This window comes from Halichoerus grypus, chromosome 7 (genome assembly GCF_964656455.1).
Source record: "Halichoerus grypus chromosome 7, mHalGry1.hap1.1, whole genome shotgun sequence".
Taxonomy (NCBI): Eukaryota; Metazoa; Chordata; class Mammalia; order Carnivora; family Phocidae; genus Halichoerus; species Halichoerus grypus.
In genome coordinates, this window is record NC_135718.1 from 69378841 (window position 1) to 69400679 (window position 21839).

Genomic DNA, 21839 nt, shown 5'->3' on the forward strand with positions numbered 1-21839 from the left:
GGGCCTTGCTCCATGGAGGGCCCTGGCAGCCTCCTCCCCTCATCCCCCACACTCCCTGCTGTCCCTCCTACCCCAGGGGGTGAGTGCCAGGCTTCAGACAGCCTTGCCCAGCACAGTGGGAACCCCAGCAGAGCCAAGGTCCAGTCCGATGGCTCTTCCCAAGCCTATGGCCTCTGTAGTCTCTGCCTACACCTGGGGAACTCACCCAGAAGGTGGAGGACTTAAAATGGCTCAATCCCTCTTCCCCATTCTGTTACATTTTCTATTTTTGAGCAAACATATATCACGTAATATATTTGCTTACATTTATAGTAATACATAGGGACCCCACACTGAAACATTGTTTACTAATAGAGCTGCACAATCAGAAAAGTTGGGGGTCCACTGCTTTAAACTGTGTGCCCTGAAATAATTCATCCTTTTGGGTGGAGGCAGGGAATGGGAGGAATGGCCTTCCTGTCATACATCTATGGGTAAAAGAGCAGCTTTCGGGGGCCTACAAGGGAAGGATGGAATGATCATGTCTAGATGTCAAGTCTTTAGAGGATCCAACTCATAATAATACCTAGAATATTATCTGATGGGTATCTTCCCATTGGATGTGACACCACAGTAACACATAACAGCATGCTTGCTTGGCACCTTAATAAATATCCTTTTGGAGTAATAATCCTAAGTATTTACCTAAACCTTGGCCATCATTGCTCTGCCCTTCTGTTCATTCTGACATTCTTTTCATTCTCCCTAGGGCCATGTTTAGTACCCATAGGTTCTACATGCATAAAATAAGGTGACAAATCACCCTATCCCCCAGTTGTACTTAAAATATAGTGTTAAGAAATTGGGGGCACCTGGGTGGCTCAGTTGGTTAAGCATCTGCCTTCGGCTCAGGTCATGATCTTGGGGTTCTGGGATCAAGCCCAACATCGGGCTCCCTGCTCAGCAGGAGTCTGCTTCTCCCTCTGCCTCACCCCTCACCCTCTCTCTCTCTCACTCATGCTCTCTCTCTCTCAAATAAATAAATAAAATCTTTAAAAAAATATATAGTGTAAGAAATTGAATGTAATTCTATTTGACGATTTGAGGTTTTTGTTTTTGTTTTTTTAATAATCTACATCAAGTTTTATACCAAAAATATTGACTCAGTTGCTTTTTGATTTTGTTTTTGTTTTTGGTGTCCCTAATTTTCTGTCAACTTGCTTAGTCTCCCTGTGGTTAATCTAGCAGAGGTCCTTATCATGCTGTAGCTCTGGAAAGTAAGCAGGAACCAAAGCTGATGAGTTGGGGAGAACTCATGAGATCAGGGCACCATAGATTCTGAGGTTTCCTTTCTGCTCACAGACTGGTTTTACTCTACTTTTCTTGTGGATTTGTTAGGTGACATTGTGCTTCTTGCTGCCAAGGGTTTTTTTTCACCCATGTGTACTCTACTCTATTGCCATGGATACTCATTTAGTTGGGTCCAATGATGGCAATGCCTTGACACTGAGAAGATTAATGGCTCAATAATTGTCAAGACAAGATAAATGTGAGGCTAAATTGATTGTACCAATTGTTTCTTCGAGAGCTGTCGGAGCATCTCGTTACCCTTCACCTTGGTACATGGACCTTGGTGATTGCATCGCAGTGGTCTAGCATTCCATTATGTTTTTAGTCATTGGCACATTAACATGATTTCTTCTTTCCCCCTAATAGTGTTTGTAAGATTCAAACTAAAAAATAATTATTTCAGATTGCTGGAACTAGTGGTTAATGAATGAGTTATTAAGAAGGAGTGACAAGTGATGTATCTGCTTGTCTAATGAGCAGACACTGTGCTTACGGAGCCATTCAAAGATTTTAACCACATATTTCGCTAACTCCATGAATTGAATAAATTATTCCTCACAAGCCAGGAAAATGTGCTGTGTGGTATTTTTAATTGAGTGGAACTTTGGTTGAAAACACATTTCGATTTTGGAAGCAAAAAAGTAAACCACGATAAGGAAAAGGTGGTCCAAAGGAGAGAAATAGAGATGTGTATCTGTGTGTGAGTAAGCTACGGAGAAAGGCTGAGTCCTGAATCCAAGCCTCCCTCCGAGAGGCTTCCAATCATGCAGAGACAGTAGAGAATGTGGCATTTGGAGAGAGGACACAGAGCCTCGATCTGACTCTGCCCTTTGCTACCTTGGCCAGTTCACTTAAGTGGTCAGGCCATGTCTCCTCCTCCAGTGACAGGGATGATGTTCTACTTATCACATGCTTTTCACTGCCCTCCCCATAATCAGATGGGGGCAGAAACGCTTGTTTTCAGCATCTTGAGTAAACTGAGGCATGGAGAAGTTCAATGATGTACCTGAGATTATACTGTTGATAATTGGAGGAGGCAGGATTTGAATTAAGCAGTTGGGCCCCAGATTTGTAGTCGGTGTCCCATACAATTTAAGCAAGTATTTTAACCTTCCTTTGTATTTTATTTATTTATTTAGCCTAATTGACACATGCATCTCCTTGACCCCATCTCCCTTCCAAATATCTCCAGCAGAAGTACAGAAAGGTGCGTTAAAGGTCTTTCAGTGGTGATGTGGGACAATGTGGAGTGCAGAAATAAAGTCAAGGTCGCTGAGAAATATTCATCCTCAAGGAACTCCCTCAAGATTTCTGTACCTCACCTCTGGGCCTCTCCACATAATCCCTTGTAGGTCATATCTGGAATATTTGGGGTGAGAAAAGAGCAGTTGAATATTTTCAAGTAGGAAAAATATTAAAACACTATGCCCTTGTGGGGGGAAACATAAGAGAAGACAAAATGATGGGAAGAGAGAAAAAAAGCAGAGGAAAAGAAGAAGGAAGGAAGGAAGGAAGGAAGGAAGGAAGGAAGGAAGGAAGGAAGGAAGGAAGACCCCGAGCATTTGTTCCAATTTAGGACATCTAATAAAAGGCAGACTAAAGAAAGGGTTTGTCTAGCTCATGTTTGTAGGAACTCAATAAATACTTGCCAAACAAACAACTTCCTTTGAAAGCCAAGTTTGGTACATTTGCTAATTCAATGTGTTTTTTTTCTGGAGACGAATGGACAGCTGAGGCAGGTGTGTGATTTGGAAGTTATTCTGATTATTCAAAAGCTTTATACATTTGTTGCCTTACACCCATCTGCCCAACTCAGAGTTTTTCTTACAAAATCTGAAGTTTGAGATAAAAATGTTTCTTGTCTTGGGATTGTATCCTCTTTCTCCCTCCGTGGTTAAATGTGACCTTCTTCCTCCACATAGGACTTCACCACCCCTCCTTGATTTCTGTGGAAGCTAAAGCTCAAAGTTTTCTTACCTGAGGAGGAGATTGAAAAGTCAAGCCTAAGAAAAACTGAGGAGTTTTCCAAATGTCTTAATAAACAATGAGGACACGTTTGTGAGCAGCAGTGATATTATCACATGAGTCCTGATAGGCACGATGGACTCATGAATGCTGCTGGGCATGGACACACAGGCTACTCAGTGACTGCGGTTGAAACTTTCCAGAAGACAGTCATGAAACTTCCTGTTAGAGGAAGATCTAACTCCGTGGGACTCTTGCCTGTTTTCCTCCTGGGCCCCACCTCCTGCCATTCGTGCTGGGCTCTGCTCCTGTCTTCCTCTCCTTTATCTCCCTCATTTGTCCTGATCATTGGTCTCCTCATCACTGTTGACCCCCAAAGTTGTGAACATCTATTTCTACATTTTCTCTACTTCAGATCAACTTCCTGCACTGACTCTTGCCTTCTTCAATCCATTCTGCACACTGTCGTTAGAAAGATCTTGTTAAGGGGCACCTGGGTGGCTCAGTCCATTGAGCATCTGACTCTTGAATTCGGCTCAGGTCATGATCTCAGGGTCCTGTGATTGAGCCCTGCATCAGGCTCCATGCTCAGTGGGGAGTCTGCTTGGGGATTCTCTCCCTCTACTCCTCCCCTCACTCGTGCTCTCTTTCTCTTTATATCAAATAAATAAATAGATCTTAGACAAAAAAAGAAAGATCTTGTTAAAATGTAATTGTGAGCACGTTTCTTCCCTTACTAAAACACTCTCAGGACAGTGAAACTATTCTGGATGATGGTGGGTACACATGTCATATGCTTGTCAAAGCCCACAGATTGTACAACACCAAGAAACTGGAAACTCTGAAATGTTTGCTTAAATTTACTGTGAACGCAAAACAGCACTAAAAGATAAAGTCTGTTGAAACAACAGCAATAACACAATACTTAATGGCTTCCTATTGCATTATCATTGTCACTGCTGGGGAGAACAAGGCACTGGGCCCCTGCACATGCTGCCTCCTTTGCCTGGAATGCTCCCCTCTCTCCTCCCACCCCCATCTCTAATTCCTACAACCCAAGAAAGCTTGCCCTGACTCCCTGGACCCAGTCAGGTTAGGTCCTCTGGTAAAAGCTTCTTGCTCGATGTCTGCCTTCCACCAGAAGGTGTCGTTCATCTGGCAGGACAATTTCTCACCTACTCACAGCTGTGTCCCCAGCAATCAATGTAGAGGCACTTAATATATTCTTGAGGAACACCTGAATAAAGCAATTTAATATGTACAAAAAGTGTCTACATCCATTTCCTATTTAAACCACTTGAACTGGGGCGCCTGGGTGACTCAGTCGGTTAAGCGTCTGCCTTAGGCTCAGGTCATGATCCCGGGGTCCTGGGATCGAGTGCTGCCTCAGGCTCTCTGCTCAGTAGGGAGTCTCTTTCTCCCTCTCCCTCTGCCTCTGCTGCTTGTATTCCCTCTCTCTCTGTCAAATAAATAAATAAAATCTTAAAAAAAAAAAAACACTCAAACTTGGAAAACAGGCATATTTACTTCATTCTATAAATAAAAAAAACTGGGCCTCAGAAAAGTTAAATGACTCTTTAAAAAGTGATAGAGCTAGGCTTTGAATTTGTATATTTTAAAGTCAAGTGCTATATTCCGTCCCTTATCCTACAGTGCCAACTCCTACAGTTAAAATTTATCAGACACTTAAATATGTTCCACACATTTGCTCTAACGGAAGGTTTTGTGAGTGTCAGGGACTTTACTACTCATTACCAGCTAAGACACTATGATTTCAGCAAAGTATCTACATCATCCAGGCAAGCTTCACCCATCTTATTCCTAGTTGTATGCATATAAACACCCAGAGCTGCATGCACAGTGTACATCAGCATGAGTAAATACACATGGTATATCAGCTGTATGGTTTATAAGATACAACAATATTTTAAACATCCTGTGTATGTCCTAAGGATTAACAGTTGGCTTGCAGATTTTATTAAGTATACTCAGCATGGCAGAGGGCCCCTTTTTTACAAGGTCAAAAATGACAGTCTGAGTATGTTTAGACAGACTGGAGAAAGCGGGAATGTCAAGAACCCTGGCCCCATCCAGGAGAGTTCAAGGAGAGGCCAGAGAAGCAAGACCTCCCTGGAGGTTGCAGTCATGGAAAACTATCAAAAGTTAAAAACAAGACTATTGGACTCATTTTTTAAAAAAGATTTTATTTGTTTGTTTGTTTGTTTGTTTATAGAGCATGAGTGGGAGGAGGGGCGAAGGAAGAGAGAGAATCTCAAGCTGAGTGTGAGCCTGACACGGGGCTCGATCTTGCAACCCTGAGATCAAGACCTGAACTGAAATCAAGAGTTGGATGCTTAACTGACTGAGCCACCCAGGCGCCCCACTATTGGACTCTTAAATGGAAAAATAAGTTAGGTTATTCAAAGAAGTTAGGTTGTTCAGAGAAGACTGACTCCTACTGGTGATGCATTAGATGCATTCATTAGATATTTATTTCCACCGAGGCAGATATTTAAAAAAAAAAAAAAAAAGTCAATATATAGGCATATATTCCCAAACAAATGAACTTTGAGGGTAAACAAATATTACATCATTTTCAAATTGACTTGAGGACCTGTTATGAGTCTGGTTCTGTACAAGATATCATGGGTAAAGTATGAGTCACGAAAGTCTCTTCTCTCAGGGATTTGATAAAAATATTGCCATGTCACTAATTTTGCATTTTACTACAAGCGCTTGAACCCAGAAAACATTTTCTCATGCTGAAAAAAAAATGCTTATTCTTCATAATGTAAACCCAACCTATGCCAGATATCCCTTATTCCTGATATTACCAAGTATTCAGACCACAGCTGCCGAGCTGCATAAAATAAGAACAACTGATAGCTCATCAAAATAGCTGCATCGATTGTGCATTTCAATATAACCTCAAGATATACGATATCACGAGTGGTTTTCTGGTAGCTAGAGATCGTATTAATACTTTTTTAGTATAAAACTTTAAAAAATATCCTTCAAACAAAATGATACTTTGGAAAAATGTCAAACAAATGAGCACAGAAAGACATCTCAAACTGTCTTTTGTAATGTGAATATCCCCTAGGGTACTCTGGGGTGGGGGTGGGGTGGTATGTAAAAATCTTCCCCTACCTGGTCTTCTGGAAAGTCTAGTCCCCAGATTCTGCAGTGATCATACAGGGCCTGGCCTTTCGCTGTTAATATGTGTAACCCGCAGGTAAGAGTAGCAGGTAAGAGTAACCGTGAGTGACAGTCATAGCCGCTCACAGGTCATACCTGGATCTCCCTGGGTCTCAGTGGGAGCCTCCATCAGCCCATCAATCTGGCAGCCGCAATGCTTCCTTACCAGGCATTTGGTTCCTTGTGTATAGTTCTTCCTGGATGCTACTCACTTTTCATTTAAAATGATTCTGTTTTAGAAAAAAGTTGCCAAATAGTAAAAGAATGCTTGGTATAGCCCTCACCTGATTCCCCAAATGTTAAGATTTTCTTTGACCACAAGATAATTCTCAAAAGCAGGAGGCTGAGACTGATTCACTACTGTTATCTAATTTACAAGGCTTCTTCAGATTTCACCAACCATCTCTTGAGATTTTTCTAATCCGGGATCCAGTTCGGGTTCACACATTGCATTCCGTTGTCATTTGTCCTCCATTGCCTTTACTCTGGAATAGTCTTTCGGTCTCCCTTTGTCATGACCTTGACTCTTTTCTAGACTCCTGGCCAGTTCTTTTGGATAATATTCCTCAATTTGGGTTTCCCTGCTGTCTCCTCATGAGGAGATTCAGATTCTGAACTCTGTGCGGACATGCCACAGAAGTCTCGTGTGTGCCGAGTGCATCTCGTGAGGGAGCATGCAATATCAATTTGCCTGTCCCACTCCGGGTGAGGCAACTTTGACCACTTGGCTAAGTGTGTGTCTGCCAGCTTCCTTCATTGCAAATAGATTATATTTCTCTTGGTAAGTAATAATGGCCCGTGGGGAGACACCTTGAGATGATATAAGCTTCCCGTGTCTCATCATGCTTCTGCCCATTAATTTTAGCCTACACTGATGATTCTTGCTTGGAGTAATGATCTCCGTGGCGTTTGCCAAACAGTGATTTTCCACTCTTCATTTCTTCTATTTTCATTAGTTGAACGTCTACTGAACAAAGAGCTTCCCCTTATCCATTGGTTTCTTTATTCAACTATATATTCATTTCAGCATGGAATCGTGCATGTATTCTTAGTTCCATTTGCTGAGAGGGCCTGGAAGCGATAGCACCCCAATACCAATGAGGACATCTAGTGCCCCAAACTTTTATCCCATTCAGATCCAGGTCTAGGGCAGGGAAAGTACCAGAGAAGTCTGGAACATCTTGAGATGATGGAAGATAAGGAAGATCTAAAAAAGTGATGGGGACATACCAAAGGACATAGACCCAACCCGAAGGTCAAATCTGGGACAATTTAAGAAAAATAAAGAATCACAAAGGACCATAACCCATAATAAGAGTCCAAATTTATATTTTAAAAGGTAATTAGATATGCTTTTAAATGACATATCTCACTGATTCATATTCTCAGGAGCCATGGCATTTTAAGAAAATATTTATATTCTGGGGAATTTTATCTCCTTGACGGCACTAGCAAAAAGCTACTTATGATGCGTTAGCAGAAGATGCCAGATGGAGCTCGTCCATCTCCCTATCTTTTTAAGGTTCACCTTAATAAATGACAGAATGTAGTGGGTTTTTTTAATTAAACATAACAATTCTAGAAAACACAAAAAGTCACAATAGTAGGTCAGAAACTGTGTGGAGTTCTTGGCAATGTGAAAACAGATGTGGAGAGAGCGGAGTCAGATCATGTTCCTCATCTTCTGAATGTTTAGCTGAAACAGACGTAACATTTACATTTTATACTTACAGTGGTATGAGTTGATCAAACTATGTTAAGTACTTAAAATATTTAGACAAATCTTAATTATAATGTTCCCTTAGCATTTAAGTTAGTCTTATGTAATCCTTATGAGAAACATACCCAAATTTTGTTGCATCTAATATCCTTAATGTGGATGAATCATACCTTCCATAAATCAATTACCAAATTTGTGCCCAGATGGAGAATGGATACTCTTGATTCTCTAGTTCTCAAACCATGCCTTGAATGGAGAATTTACAACCTTGACCTTGTTATTTTCTTTCATTAAGCTTTCCAGCACCATCAGAAGTAGCTGGATGATCCTACCATGCTAAGACGCTTCCTGGCCCTTATACTTATCTATAGCATAGCCTTACCTTCAATTAAGCTCTGAACTTCAAATGAACATGATTAATAACTTAAATGTGGTGCAGTGAAAAGCATATGGGATTTGAATCCATAAAGTTGTGTTTGAACCTAGTATCTATCACTTACAGTTTGGGCTTTAGATAAATCTTTTAAAGTCTCCAACCATCTGTTTTTCCTAACCCCTCTCTTCTACTCCTGGTCTGCTAGATTTGCAGAGGTAACATAACACGAGGACCATAATATGGGCTTTAAAGTTAAATCAGCTAAATTCAGATCCTGCTTTCCTGCTTACCAGCTTGGGGACTTTGAGCTACTCTGTGCCTCCATTTTTTCATCATAAAATGACAGCAATGACAATAGAACATTCCTCAAAGAATTACTATGAGGATTCATTTGAATGGAATGGGGCTGTTTTGTTGTAGAAAAGTATCCATTCTGGGACGCCTGGGTGGCTCAGTCACTTAAGTGTCTGCCTTCAGCTCAGGTCAAGATCCCAGGGTCCTGGGATCGAGTCCCACATTGCGCCCTCTGCCCAGCGGGGAGCCTGCTTCTCCCTCTGCCTGTCATTACCTCCTGCTTGTGCTCTCTCTGTCTCTCTCTCTGACAAATAAATAAAATCTTTTTTTTTTTAAAAAGAAAAGTATCTATTCTAACTAGATGTAGCATCAAACATGGTCTATTAAAATATATTAAGTTTTCTAAAGAATTTCTCAGAGAGCCATCCAGGGAGCCAGGCTTAGAAGTTACACAATGCAAAACAGAGTATCTAGAGAATATTCCAATCATATCACATACAATAATGCCACTAGTATACAAGGGATTGAATACCTAAAACTCCATTATAACTGTCACCATGCATGTCAGGTGATCCAATTCCTCCATTCATGGTCGCCATGTTAGATTACTCAATTCCATCTACAAATCTAAGAAGCCCAGGTCACAGATGAAATTTTAGCTACAAGGGAGTCTGGAAAATGTGCTTTATAAACTTTCCTGTCTTCAGAGTCTATGTAGAGAAATTAGAAGGGGATCATAATGAGTGCCAAGTGAGTAGTACCTGCCACAATCCATACTTTTGGGTTCTTAATATTAATACTTACACTCTTTTTCTCATACTTAAGATTATAGACTAATATGCACCTACTTAACCGTCCCTAATAGGAATGAAAAAATTTCCCAACTTTTCTCTCCAAAAGGGGGCCCAATGTTTTCACAGTCATTGCATCATACCTGGATGATGTGCATTAGTTTTCTAATGTTGCCACATTGTACATATGGGCAAAATTGACAACTGATTCACTATTGGCATACCATTAGGAAATGGCAGTAGAAATGGGATGGAAAAGCAGGAAAGAAAATGTGGGTAGTTTTGATAGTCCTCATTTCTGCAACTGGTCAAAAGGCTCTAGTTGGAATATACAACTTCTTCTAATATTCATTCCATTTTCTCTTTGCCCTCACCTATTACCTCGATTGGCTGAGGGTTTTATGTAGTGACCCAAACTTTGCTTCCTGAGTGGTCTTGCCCTTTGGTTTTTTTGGTGGTGTAAGTTACTATAGCCTTCTGTTACATTTTACAACTCAACAGGTCACTGTTGGGAGGCTTCCTAGGGACTGCCTGGTTCCACTCATACCGACCCATGTCCTCAGCAGCAACCTCATTTTCCTTTGACCGTCAGGATCCAATATCCTACCATTTATTGCCTTTCATAGCATGGCATGAGGAAGGTCAAAAAACTCAGTGGAAGTCTTAACTTCCAGATCAACAGAACGAATGTTGTGACCCCAGACAATGAATCCCTTCTCTTTACATTAATCTGGGAGTGCCTAAAGTCCTGGGGATAAAAAATGGACATTTTGCAAGTGGGTCATTAGCTGTAATAATGCAAGAAGCCACCCTCACTTCTACCCCCTTGGTTTTTGGATTCTTGCATTCTGGCTGTGAAAATATAGCAATAAAAAGCACATACTATATCCTGTAGGACAACACTTCAACTTCATGTGATGTCTTCCAGGTATTGTAATTAACTTTACATTTACTTTTATGTCTTTAATACATTAATTTTTATGTTCTCTAAGGCTGTCTAGGGAAAAGGATGCATGCTGGAGCAGAGATTCCTACCCATACCAGTCATGCCTTTTTATTCTTGGTATTCTGATAGGTTGACATTTGAGGCCTTACTGACCCTGAAGAGACTGCCCCTCCCAGATTAGCCAGTTCCTGGAGCTAGTAAATGACTAGCCTGTGATGTACCTTTCATTATGCAAACCAACCTGTCTTGAACCCACCCTCCCACCAACTCCCCTATCTGGCTGTTAAATTACAGGCCGCTTTTCCCCTGCCCAGGTCATCCCAGAGCCAGGTATCAGACAACTAGGGACAACCCCTATACCTCAGAGCTTGGTGAAATTATTCACACTAGCCAATCATGAATGAGCCTGCTCACCCTGCCTCACCTGTTCTTTTTGCAGAAACCATAAGAAAGACCCTCACCCATGATTTTTGCCTTGCTCCATCTGTCTCCTAGCTGACCCTGGTGCTTCCCCATGTGATCTCCCCACCCCCACCCCGACCCCATGGTGTGGCATGACCTGTCCTCTTGCGGGTTGTAGGAAACAAGGTATCTTTTCGTTAGTGATTGTCTCCTGACAATTGTTGGACTCGCCATACCCGGATAATAATAAAACCTACATTTGAAAACACCATCCATATCAGCTCACTGCCTTAATTTGCTCACTGTAAAGTCAGTTCCTTGACAGAAGCAATATCGTGTAAGACACTATTATTTTATATCAGTAATAACTGCAGAGATTGTGTTTCTTGCAGAAGCATGGCAGGCAAATTTAAATCTAGAATACATGTCTAGCATACATATAAATCTAGAACTAATCAATCCCTTTCTCCTCAAAGATAGAAGGGGTAAAAAATAAAAACCTGCTAGGTCCCCATGGGGGCATGGTGTTGTACTCAATTTGGTTTCTGCTGGGAAGTAGCTGGAGAAGCCTTAAAGTGAAGTTCAGTTTTAGAGCCCATGGGAGCCCCCGTCCCTGCGTCTATGGCCACTTTACTCAGGAACCCACTGAGCAAGCGCTAACACGGCTGAGCAAAGAGACCAACTGACATTCCTCTTGTTCACTTGATTTTTTAAGGATCCTCCTCAGGGGAGGACTTTTATAATTCATCACCTTGCACAGTCAGATTCACAATTCAGTTTTTAGCTGTTTCTTCCCAGTGGCTAACACAGGTAAGGGATTCTTTCAGGACCATCAATGAAATGGCTTGGTTTTCAAAGAAATCTATATTAGTTATCTATTGCTGTGTGACAAATTACCCAATACTTGGTGGTGCAGAGCAACAAACATTTATTACCTCGTGGATTTTCTGTGGGTCATGAATCCAAGTAGCTGAGCTAAGTGCCTCTGGCTCGAGGTTTTTCATGATGTTTCAGTCACACTGTGGTCTGGGGCTCTGCTTTCATCTGAAGACTCGCTTGGGGGCGGGGGAGGAGTCTGCATCCAAGCTTACTCCTGTGGTGGTTGACAGGCCTTGGTCTCTAAACCCGTGGGCCTCGCCACAGGATTGCCTCACAACATGTCACCTGGCTGCCTCCAGGTGACCCATCCAACAGAGCAAGAGAGTGGACCCAAAATGGAAGCCACAGAAGTGCCATCCCATCACTTTTGCCATATTCCATTCATTAGAAATGAGTCAATAAAGCCAGCCCACACTCAAGGGGAGGGAATCACACAAAGTATGAATATTAGGAGATGGGGGGGGTCAGTGAGCCCATTCTAGAAGCAGCCTACCACACTATGCCTTGCACTGAGAGTTCAAAACTTGAGCTTGTTGTTTTCTTTCATTAAAATTTCAAGCAGTTAGAAGTAGCCAGTCTATCCCACATTCTCATATTCTTTTTTTTTTTTTTTAAAGATTTTATTTATTTGACAGAGAGAGAGATAGCGAGAGCAGGAACACAAGCAGGGGGAGTGGGAGAGGGAGAAGCAGGCTTCCCGCCGAGCAGGGAGCCCGATGTGGGACTCGATCCCGGGACCCTGGGATCATGACCTGAGCCGAAGGCAGACGCTTAATGACTGAGCCACCCAGGCGCCCCACATTCTCATATTCTTTATGTCCTTCATATTGGTCTACAGCAGGAGGCTTGCCTTCAGTGGCTCTTCATTTCAGATGAACATGGACAATAATGTAGGAAAATGTTCCACCACTGTATCCCACGGACTATCACTGCTCCACCTTCTAACGTCAACGAGATCCTTCCATAATCAATCCTAGATCCCCATTTTTCTCAATGCCCGATTCCTACCACCGTTTCTGCTACTAAGTGCAGTACTAGTTAGGGTTTTTAACAGAACAAAACAAAAACAGTGGGCATGTTAGCTACCATAACCAAATGGGAAATTAAAGTTATTTATTAGCTCAGAGTATTTCTGGGAGTGCCAGAGAACCACACTTGGCCAGGGAAAATGCCCAATGTGGCACGGGACTGAGCTAGCAGAAAACAACTACCACCAGCTTCTACCATTCAGCTAACTTGACAATGCATCCCGCAAGCCGGAAATTCTGCCATGTCAGCCTCAGAGGGTCTGTTTGCTCCAGCAGACAATGCACTTCCCCTGCTCACTCATGGCCACCTCCCAGACTTACCTGATGCATGTGCTAATTAGAACCCAGGTGACACACAGCACCCTGCCCGCAAGGAAGTTTGGCAAATATGGAGTTTGTCTTCCAGCCTCTAACATGCAGAGCGAAGTTGGAATGATTACTGAGCACAACAACATGCACAGTACCTACAATAGTGGCTGGCATGTAGCAAACCCTCAATAAATTCTAGAATTTCTTATATACTATTTTTCCTACTTGACTGATCTGACTGACCTGTTTTACTGCGACCTCCTTCCTCATATCATTGAAGACAAAAGATGCATTTTTTTTGGAAAAGAAACCTCAAAAAGTAAAACAAAAAACAAAAACAAACAAACAACCCCCCCCCAAAACTATATAAAGATGCAAACAGAAAAGAAGGCAGGGAAGTTGCCTTTGTAGAGTGCCTCTTAGGGGCCGTGTGTCATGTTGTAGCAAATACTGTCTTTTTTGCCTATGAAAATGCTTAAAGATGTATCTTACTGAAAGAAACCAAGAAAGGAATAAAATAAACATTTCTGTGGCAGCTCCTCATCCAACTCTTCCCCTACAGGGTTAATTTTTTTTTTTTTTTTTTTGGTGCCCTCACCTGGCTCTCATTGAGACATGCCCAGGGTCACTGTGAATAATGAAATATTTAAATCTACTCAGCCTCAGAATAATATTCTGTACGTGACCTCACAGGGTGTTCAGCTCCTCGGCTCTGGTTAAGTAAAGATTACGCCTGAGCTTTAATTCAATTTCTGATCACTAAATGTGAATACAGAAGGGACAGGAAGTGAGTTCCTACCACATATACCGCACGGAGCTGGGTCTTGGGATGACCCCGCAGAACAGGGCATCTGTTGTTCGGGCACGTTCCTTGCCTGTACCAAGCTCTCCAAATGGTGTTTCAGGAAGAGGTAGGGTGTTGGGAAGTATTGATCCTCTGAGCCCTTGGGGCGGTCAGGGAGACCTTGGGGCAGCTGGACCTCCAGAAGCAGCCACCCCCCAACCAGAAGCAGCCTTGTCAGCATGCCCCTGTGTTGTAAAAGCAGTTTCTATAGCACATAAGGTGAAGGATGGTGGGAATCCTCCCATGGAGTCTGCAACCTCACACTTAGTCCTCAATGCTTTGAGGGTGTCCAAGAGAGATCTGGTAACTGTGTATGGAGAAATCAGCCTGAGAGAGGCAGGTAAGAGAGAAACGCTCTGTATCAACCCATTGAAGACATTCATTTGCCCAGAGATTAATTCACCCAGAGAAAACATTTTCTTTTATGATTGCCAAGACCTTTCGTGACATACGTGCCAGTGAAGGAAATCTATGCTCTCCATATTTTCCTCCAAAATGTGCCATAATGCTACTTTGCCACTATTTACCTGTAGGGCTATGGACAAGTCAACGGATGGGGCCTCCGCCTCTTTGTCTGTAATCACTATTGATCACATGACTTCAATGTTATTGCTAGTTCCGAAACTCCATGGATCTACATGAAAGTTAAAAACACTATCCACGTGCTAAAACTGGGTAGAAGAATGTTGTTGTTGTTGTTTTTTAATGGCACCAGGGTCTTCAATTAGATTTATTATGTTGAATTGGAACAAATGATATCCCAGGAGGAAACAGTGGCTTTTTGCTTACCCCAAGCGAAGTAATCATTATAAAAAGCATTAATATTTCCTGTAATTTCCTTCTCGAACAATTGCAAGAAATTACGGATTCATTTTAATCATCCAGCATCATGTTTATCACATTATTCATTTCGTATTTAGCATCGAAATGAAACGAATGCATTATCTCAGGTAAATGCATTTGTTTTACACCGTGTATGACATACTGCGGCATTAGCATTGGAAAACATAAATAGCAATGACATTAGTGTTCATTTTCTTGAGCTCAGAGAGGAGGTAGAGAAAATGAAAGGGGATTTCAATGCACCGTCTCATCTGTGCCTGCAGCAAAGACCACCCGCAACACGGGAGCCTTCCTTACCATGACGCTGAAGGCTGAGTTTAATAAGATTGGCAAAGGCTTCTGAACTTGTGGGGAGAAAGCATTAACAGGTGTAAGCCAGACCCTCTCTTCTTGGCGAATGTGAAAGTATCCTTGGCTGAGAGATCATTCTTGCAGGTGGAGAGGGTTCCCCAGACTCCTGAATGCCTGCTCTCTAGTACAAGGGTATCTATTTCCAGACCTTCCCCCAAACCACAGTGCACCCAATTTGAGATCATGGCGGGGGGTGGGGGCTTACTTCTTTCCCAACCATTGTCTGTTGGGCAGGTGATCACATAACAGAAAGATGAGTAAGACAAGAGTACCCTCCACTGGAGAATCTCATCATGGAGTCAAACAGGAAACTGGTGCGTCGTGGGGGGAAGACTGGGGGATGCTAAAAATGTAAGCTAAGACAAAAATGGAACAATGCCTCAAGTCCAGGTTCAGGCATTAGGACATCATCATCTACAAAATCGGGAGTCAGCAAACATTTTCAGCCATGAAGTTTTAAAGGCAGGTAAAAAGAAGCGCCATCAGTTTCCATCTACTGCAGACCTCTCTCTCTCTTTCTCTCTCTGTTCCTAGAGCAGAAAGAAGGCTGCCTGGGGTGGGGGAAGAGTGGGCATGTAATGTATTGCAAAGGCATCAAATTATAACAACGTCGCTGCCACGGAAGTGTTGTGGGACGGGGGCGGCAGCTACTGCGATATTTGTGTCCGTTTAGGGTAGATCCGAGGTGATGGATTAGGCGGGTTGTCTGGTTTCCGTCCAGCATTGGAGGTGCTCACAGTTCAGGCGGCTCGCACATCGTGAAGATCAATTTGAGTAAATCTTAAAAACAAACATCTGTAAGAGAAATCATAAACCAAGCCCTATGCCTTCATGGCCGGGGTTGGGGCAGTCTGTGGGAAATCTCCTGGGTCCATCTTTGGGGGTCATTTGGGATGCCCCGCCCCTCATCTCACCCAAATCTATCAATCCCCGGACCACCGAGAGAGGCTGCTGGGCGCCTCACGGGACTGGATGGTCAGTCCCTGCTGGTGGCGGGTAACCTCATTTCTTCCCAGAAGTGAGGAGAGGAGAAGTGATACATGGAGCGTGAAAGAAATCCGCTTGGCATTGGATACAAAGAAAACAATTTTCCTTTCAGTTCCCAGTTCCTTTGTTGTTGCTGTTCTGGGTGTTGCTGTTGTTTTTCTGATTCCGCTACTTTGCAAGAATCACCTCGGAGGTATAATCTTTAAAGATAAAAAATCTGATGATGGGCAACAGAGAAAGGCAGCCCTCCTGCGGAAGGGAGAGAACATGTTTGTGGCACCCTGGATCCCCTGTCCCCAAAGCTGGTAGGAGGGAAGGAACGTTGGGTGTGTTCCTACCCGGTTGTCACCTAATGGATGCAATCTGTGGTCTAGAGCATTATCCCAGCAGTGAGATGAAATTCCTTTTTCGGGATAGTGTTCCACCAAAATGGAAACAGTTTGTATAGCATTGTATTCTTGTCTAAGCATTCTAAGTCTAGAGTAATCAACCGGAGCCTAGTTCTGAGAGCCAGATGGAAAAGGCATTTTATGGAGAAGAAAACGGAGCTTCTGACTTTTCTTAGGGATGCTATTAGTAATCTGTGGAGTCAGGGCTAGAATCCCAACCTGACTGCCATTTTCATCCGACTCAGGGACCCACAGGGTCTTAGCCCCCTTATTCAGGAAGAAAGGAATCGCAAAAGCGTGTCCTACCTGAAGGCTGGCATGGAGCTCCTGCAACCGCTTTTACACCATTTTTCTCCCCTGTGGCCCTCTCCCAGGGTGAAGGAAAGCAGTGGGGGCTAAGACAAGGAGTGTTGAGAGAACAAGGCAGAAAGGAGAAGCAGCGGGACTCCTGGGTGACCCAGTCGGTTAAGTGTCTGCCGTCTGCTCCGAGCATGATCCCAGGTCCCTGGGATGGAGCCCCACATCGGGCTCCTTGCTCTGCGGGGAGCCTGCTTCTCCCTCTGCTGCTCCCCCTGCATGTGCTCCCCCACCCCCTGACAAATAAATAAATAAAATCTTTAAAGAAAGAAAGAAAGAAAGGAGAAGCATTAAGAAAAGTGGCACCAGATTGGCTTCCTCTGAGTCCTGGGGTTTGATGTAGCCACTATGGGAAGCAGTTACAATAGCATTACCATATGACCCAGCAATCCCACTTCTGGCTTTAGACTCAGAAGAATTGAAAGCAGGGACTTGAATACATATTCCCACATCCGTGTTCACAGCAGCATTATTCACAGTAGCCATAAGGTAGAAGCAGACCCAAGTGCCCATCAACAGATGAGTGACTACACATAACGCCATATGCACACAGAATATTCAGCCTTAAAAAGGAAGGGAATTCTGACACCTGCTACAACGTGGATGAACTTTGCAGAGATGCAAAGTGAAACATGGCAGTCCCCAAAGGACAAATACTGTGTGATTCCACTTACAAGAGGTGCCTAGAATAGTCAAATTCATGGAGACAGGGAGTAGAATGGTGGTTGCCGGGGGCTTGAGGTCAAGGAGAAACAGGCAGCTAGTGTTTAACGGGGACAGAGCTAAAGTCTGGGGAGATGAAACGTTCTGCAGCTGGATGGGGATGATGATTACAGGACAATGTGAATGCACTAATGCCACTCAACTGTATCCTTAAAAATGGCTAAAATGGTAGATTGTATATGTATTTTGCCACAATAAAAAAAGAAAGTCAGAAAATTGCTGGGCCATTGACTGAGATCAAATCAGTGCCATTCTGGGGAGAATAAGTTACCCCAGCATTGGAATCCTAGGGTGGTTGCTGTCAGACCCTGCTGGATGGTGGTCAGATTGCGGTGACGTTTAAATGGAGTAATGCACATGAAGCATTTAGAACTCTGGCCGGCTCATGGTCAGCATTTGATAAAATTAGCTCATATTATTGTTCTGAGGTCTGTATTACTATTTTCCTTAGAGAGTGAGCTGTATTTGATCCTTCATATGCAGACTCTCATTTAAAAACAAATTGCCGTTTTAATAATAAAAAAAAAGGTTGTTATAGAAAATTCCAAAAATACAGAGAGTCAGAATCACCCACAATGTTATCAACCAACTGTAGTCATTGTAATATTTTGGTAAACTTTAAAGTATCTCTACTATGCATGTATTTAGAAAATAGAGTTATATGGTATGTATTATTTTATAATTTGTCTTTTCCAGTTAATTAATTCATTCAGCAATTATTTATGGAGCAATTTCTATGTTTCAAGTTTTCCAAGCAGAAAGAAGAGCACATACAAAAGCCCTGAGGCAGGCACTTACATTGTGAATATCTTCCATATTTCTACACATTTTGAAGCTTTTCTGTTTGATCCATTTAGTGTCAACATCTTATTCCCCTTCATGGATATAGCATAATTTCTTTATAATCTCTTGTTTAGGGACATCCAAGTTGTTCTTGTTTTTTCTTAGCATGAATAATATAATAGCAAAATTCTTGTTTACAAATCTTTGGTCACATCAGTTTTTCACCACTGTTTATTTAGTGCCTATCAGAACGTCTGGCAGATGGTCAGAGCTCCCTAAACATTTGTTGAATAAGTAAATAAAATTTAAGACTATGACCTTAGGATGATACTAAAAGTGGAATTGTGAATTCAAATAAAAGTTAACTTGTACAGTACCTTGAAGCTTAACTCTGTCCTAAAAGCCTTATAAATATTAATTCACTGAATCTTCCCCACAACCCTTTGAAATAGATACTGTCAGAATACCTATCTTATGAGTGAGGAAACAGAGACACAGAGTGGTTGAGTAACTTGCTCAAGGTTACACAGCTAGTATGCGGTGGGACACCTGTCTTTGGAGCCTGTGATCTTAGCCACTCTGCAATGGATCAAATGATTTATCACGTGATAAGGTTTGTGGTATATTTCCAGATGGTACTCCCCAGGACTGTCGTGTGACATAACTTTGGGGGGAACAGCGTTTTTATGCACGTAAAGGCCAGCTGGTGGCAGAGAGGGTCTGCCTCAGTCACAAAGGGACCAAGGCGCCTTCTCTCCGCTGGTGGTGTCTCCAGGGCCTTAGACTCCTGTCTTAGATCCTTCGCATGTACCTGCTGCTGAGGGAAAGACAGTTGGAGGCCAGGCCAGGGCTGGAGGTCATATGCATCTTTTCAACCCCATCGCCTTGCTTGAGCTCAAACATGTGGTCATATCCGCGGCCAGTGAAAACACAAATATAGATTAGTGGTGAGCCCAGGAAACAGGGGAAGAATCTTAAAAAGAACTTGGTAGTCTAGGCCATGGTCTGCCCTTCCGATGACCAATTGTTTATTTTCTCTTTCCTTTTTCTTTTCTACATGGAACAAACTTAATCTTTCCATGGGAAACAACTCAAAGACCCACCCAGTCACTGGAGTCGAGGATCTCAGGGGCATGAGCTCTCCTTTCTATGCAAGACCTGTACAGCTCTTCGTGATCCAGCAACCCGAGAATTCAAAAGACAAGTTGCCTTCCCCTCCTCACATCCAATACGTAATTGTGGACCAGGGACGGGATAACACAGTAAAACTACCATTCAAAGGAGGGAAGAATAGGAAACACAGGGCTGCCACCTGCTAAGAGCAATTTTGAAATCCTGCCAGGCAGGCATTATAAAGACACCCTACCCGGGGGACAGGGGAGTTCCTCAGTTACACCTGATTCTGTTCACTGGGAGCAACCCGTGTGTGCATCTTTCTCCATGGCAACATCTAAAATGGGTATTAATACACTGGCCTTAGTTGTTGTTTTAAAATACACTATATTGATAGAAAATTTGAGGTATAGTAAGGTCAATGATCAGGAGACCACTGCCATAGAAGAGATAGTTTGTTACTCACGGATCCTTGGGGGCGGGGGTGCATGCCATCAGGGGGCAGACAGGGAAGCACCAGGGTCAGTCAGGAGGCAGAGGGAGCCAGTGGAAACGTAGCCAAGAGCATTTACTGTGCTTTCCACAAGAAATGGTTGGGAGTGGGGGGCAGAGCAAGCAGGCTTAGGATGGGCTAGCTTGAATACTTTCAGCAGACTCTGGGTGTGGGGCTGTTTCCAGTTGTCTGGTACCTGGCCCTGGGTCATCAGGCAGGGGCATGGTTCCTAGAGAGTTAAAACGTGACAGAGGAGGTGGCTGGAGGTGTGGGTTCTGGACTGGTTAGTTTGCATTTGAAAGGCACCCTCCTGAGTTGTTTACTATCTCTGAGAATTAGCTAGCCCTGGGCAGGGCAATCCTTCCAGGGTCAGCATCAAACACAGAAAAAAAGACAGGGTTAGTATAATAGACTGCCCAGCTCTCTCAGTGTACTTCCTGCTCCATCAAATTTGAGGACCCAAGTGTTGTTTTAGTCTCAAATGAAAGACCTTTATGGTCTAGACTTCTAATTTCCATGGTAGGAGAGTTGCCTCACATCTTTAATAGCTTCTTCTTATCTTTTTCCATGCAGTTCCATGGACCAGCAGCTTCACTGAGGGCCTTTCCTAGGCAAAGCCCTCCAGCCTGCCTTATCTCTGTGCCCTATCCTCTCTCAAGTTCATGATTACCTGGATGTAATCTTCAAAATCAGCCTTGGGTGGCTGGATCATTGCCACCATCCAAATCTCTTTGTTTAAATCTCTTTGTTTATCTGGGAAGGTTGACTAGACTTTTCCAGTCTTATCTCTTATTATTTGGGGTCCAGAAGCACCAACTTTTCTACCTTTAAATTTTTATCTGTAGACTTTTTATTTGTAGACTTTTCTCATGCCTTCTCTCTCTGCTGGAAAACCAGGTGATTCTTGCTGGAGGTCATCTCTTTCCTGTAATACCTTATAAAAGGTATTTATATACTTAGGTCTAGGTGGTCACAGATCTAGGCGGTCAGTCTAACACCATTTTTTCTGGAGCTGAGGGCTCAGGAGGCCTGAGGTCTCACTTCCAAGACATTCCAGGCTGCAGATTTACCAAATATTTGCCATGAATCACCACGGCTTGTGAACTTTCTGGCCTCCACATTGATCTTCTCCACCTGTCACTTGGCCACTAAATTATTGTCACATTTTTAAGTTTTAAAAGCACCTGACTTTGAGGCACCATTAAAAAAAAATCCCTGACAATAATGCTCACTAGCTGATAGAATAATAAACCTCCATCCTCAGTGGTTTAATACAGAATAATTCTATTCCTTGTCCATGAAGAACAAAACGGCACAAGGGTAGTGAGAGGGAGCTTGTTCTATTCAGGCTTTTTTTTTATCTCGTGGCTTCCTAGAGCCTTGGGGTTCTCTGCTGGGTCCTCTGCTTCTGGTCAGTAGACAAGGGAAAGAGACATGATAGGGTCACATGTTTGGCATCTGCAGGCAGGCCTAGAATGGTGGGCCTCACTTCTGGCCACATCCCTTTGGCCAAAATTTAGTTGCATGGCCACACCTCTCTTTAAGGAAGGCTGAGAAGTGTAGTCTAGCTATAAGCCCAGAAGAAAGAAAGATGGGTTTGGAGAACAGTTGGCCAGTCTCCATCCCAGGGTACCAGTATATTCTGCGTGAATGCAACCCAGGAACCGTGACTACTAGCGAGCCATGCATACAGAATGGGTTCATGTTTCCCTCAAATCT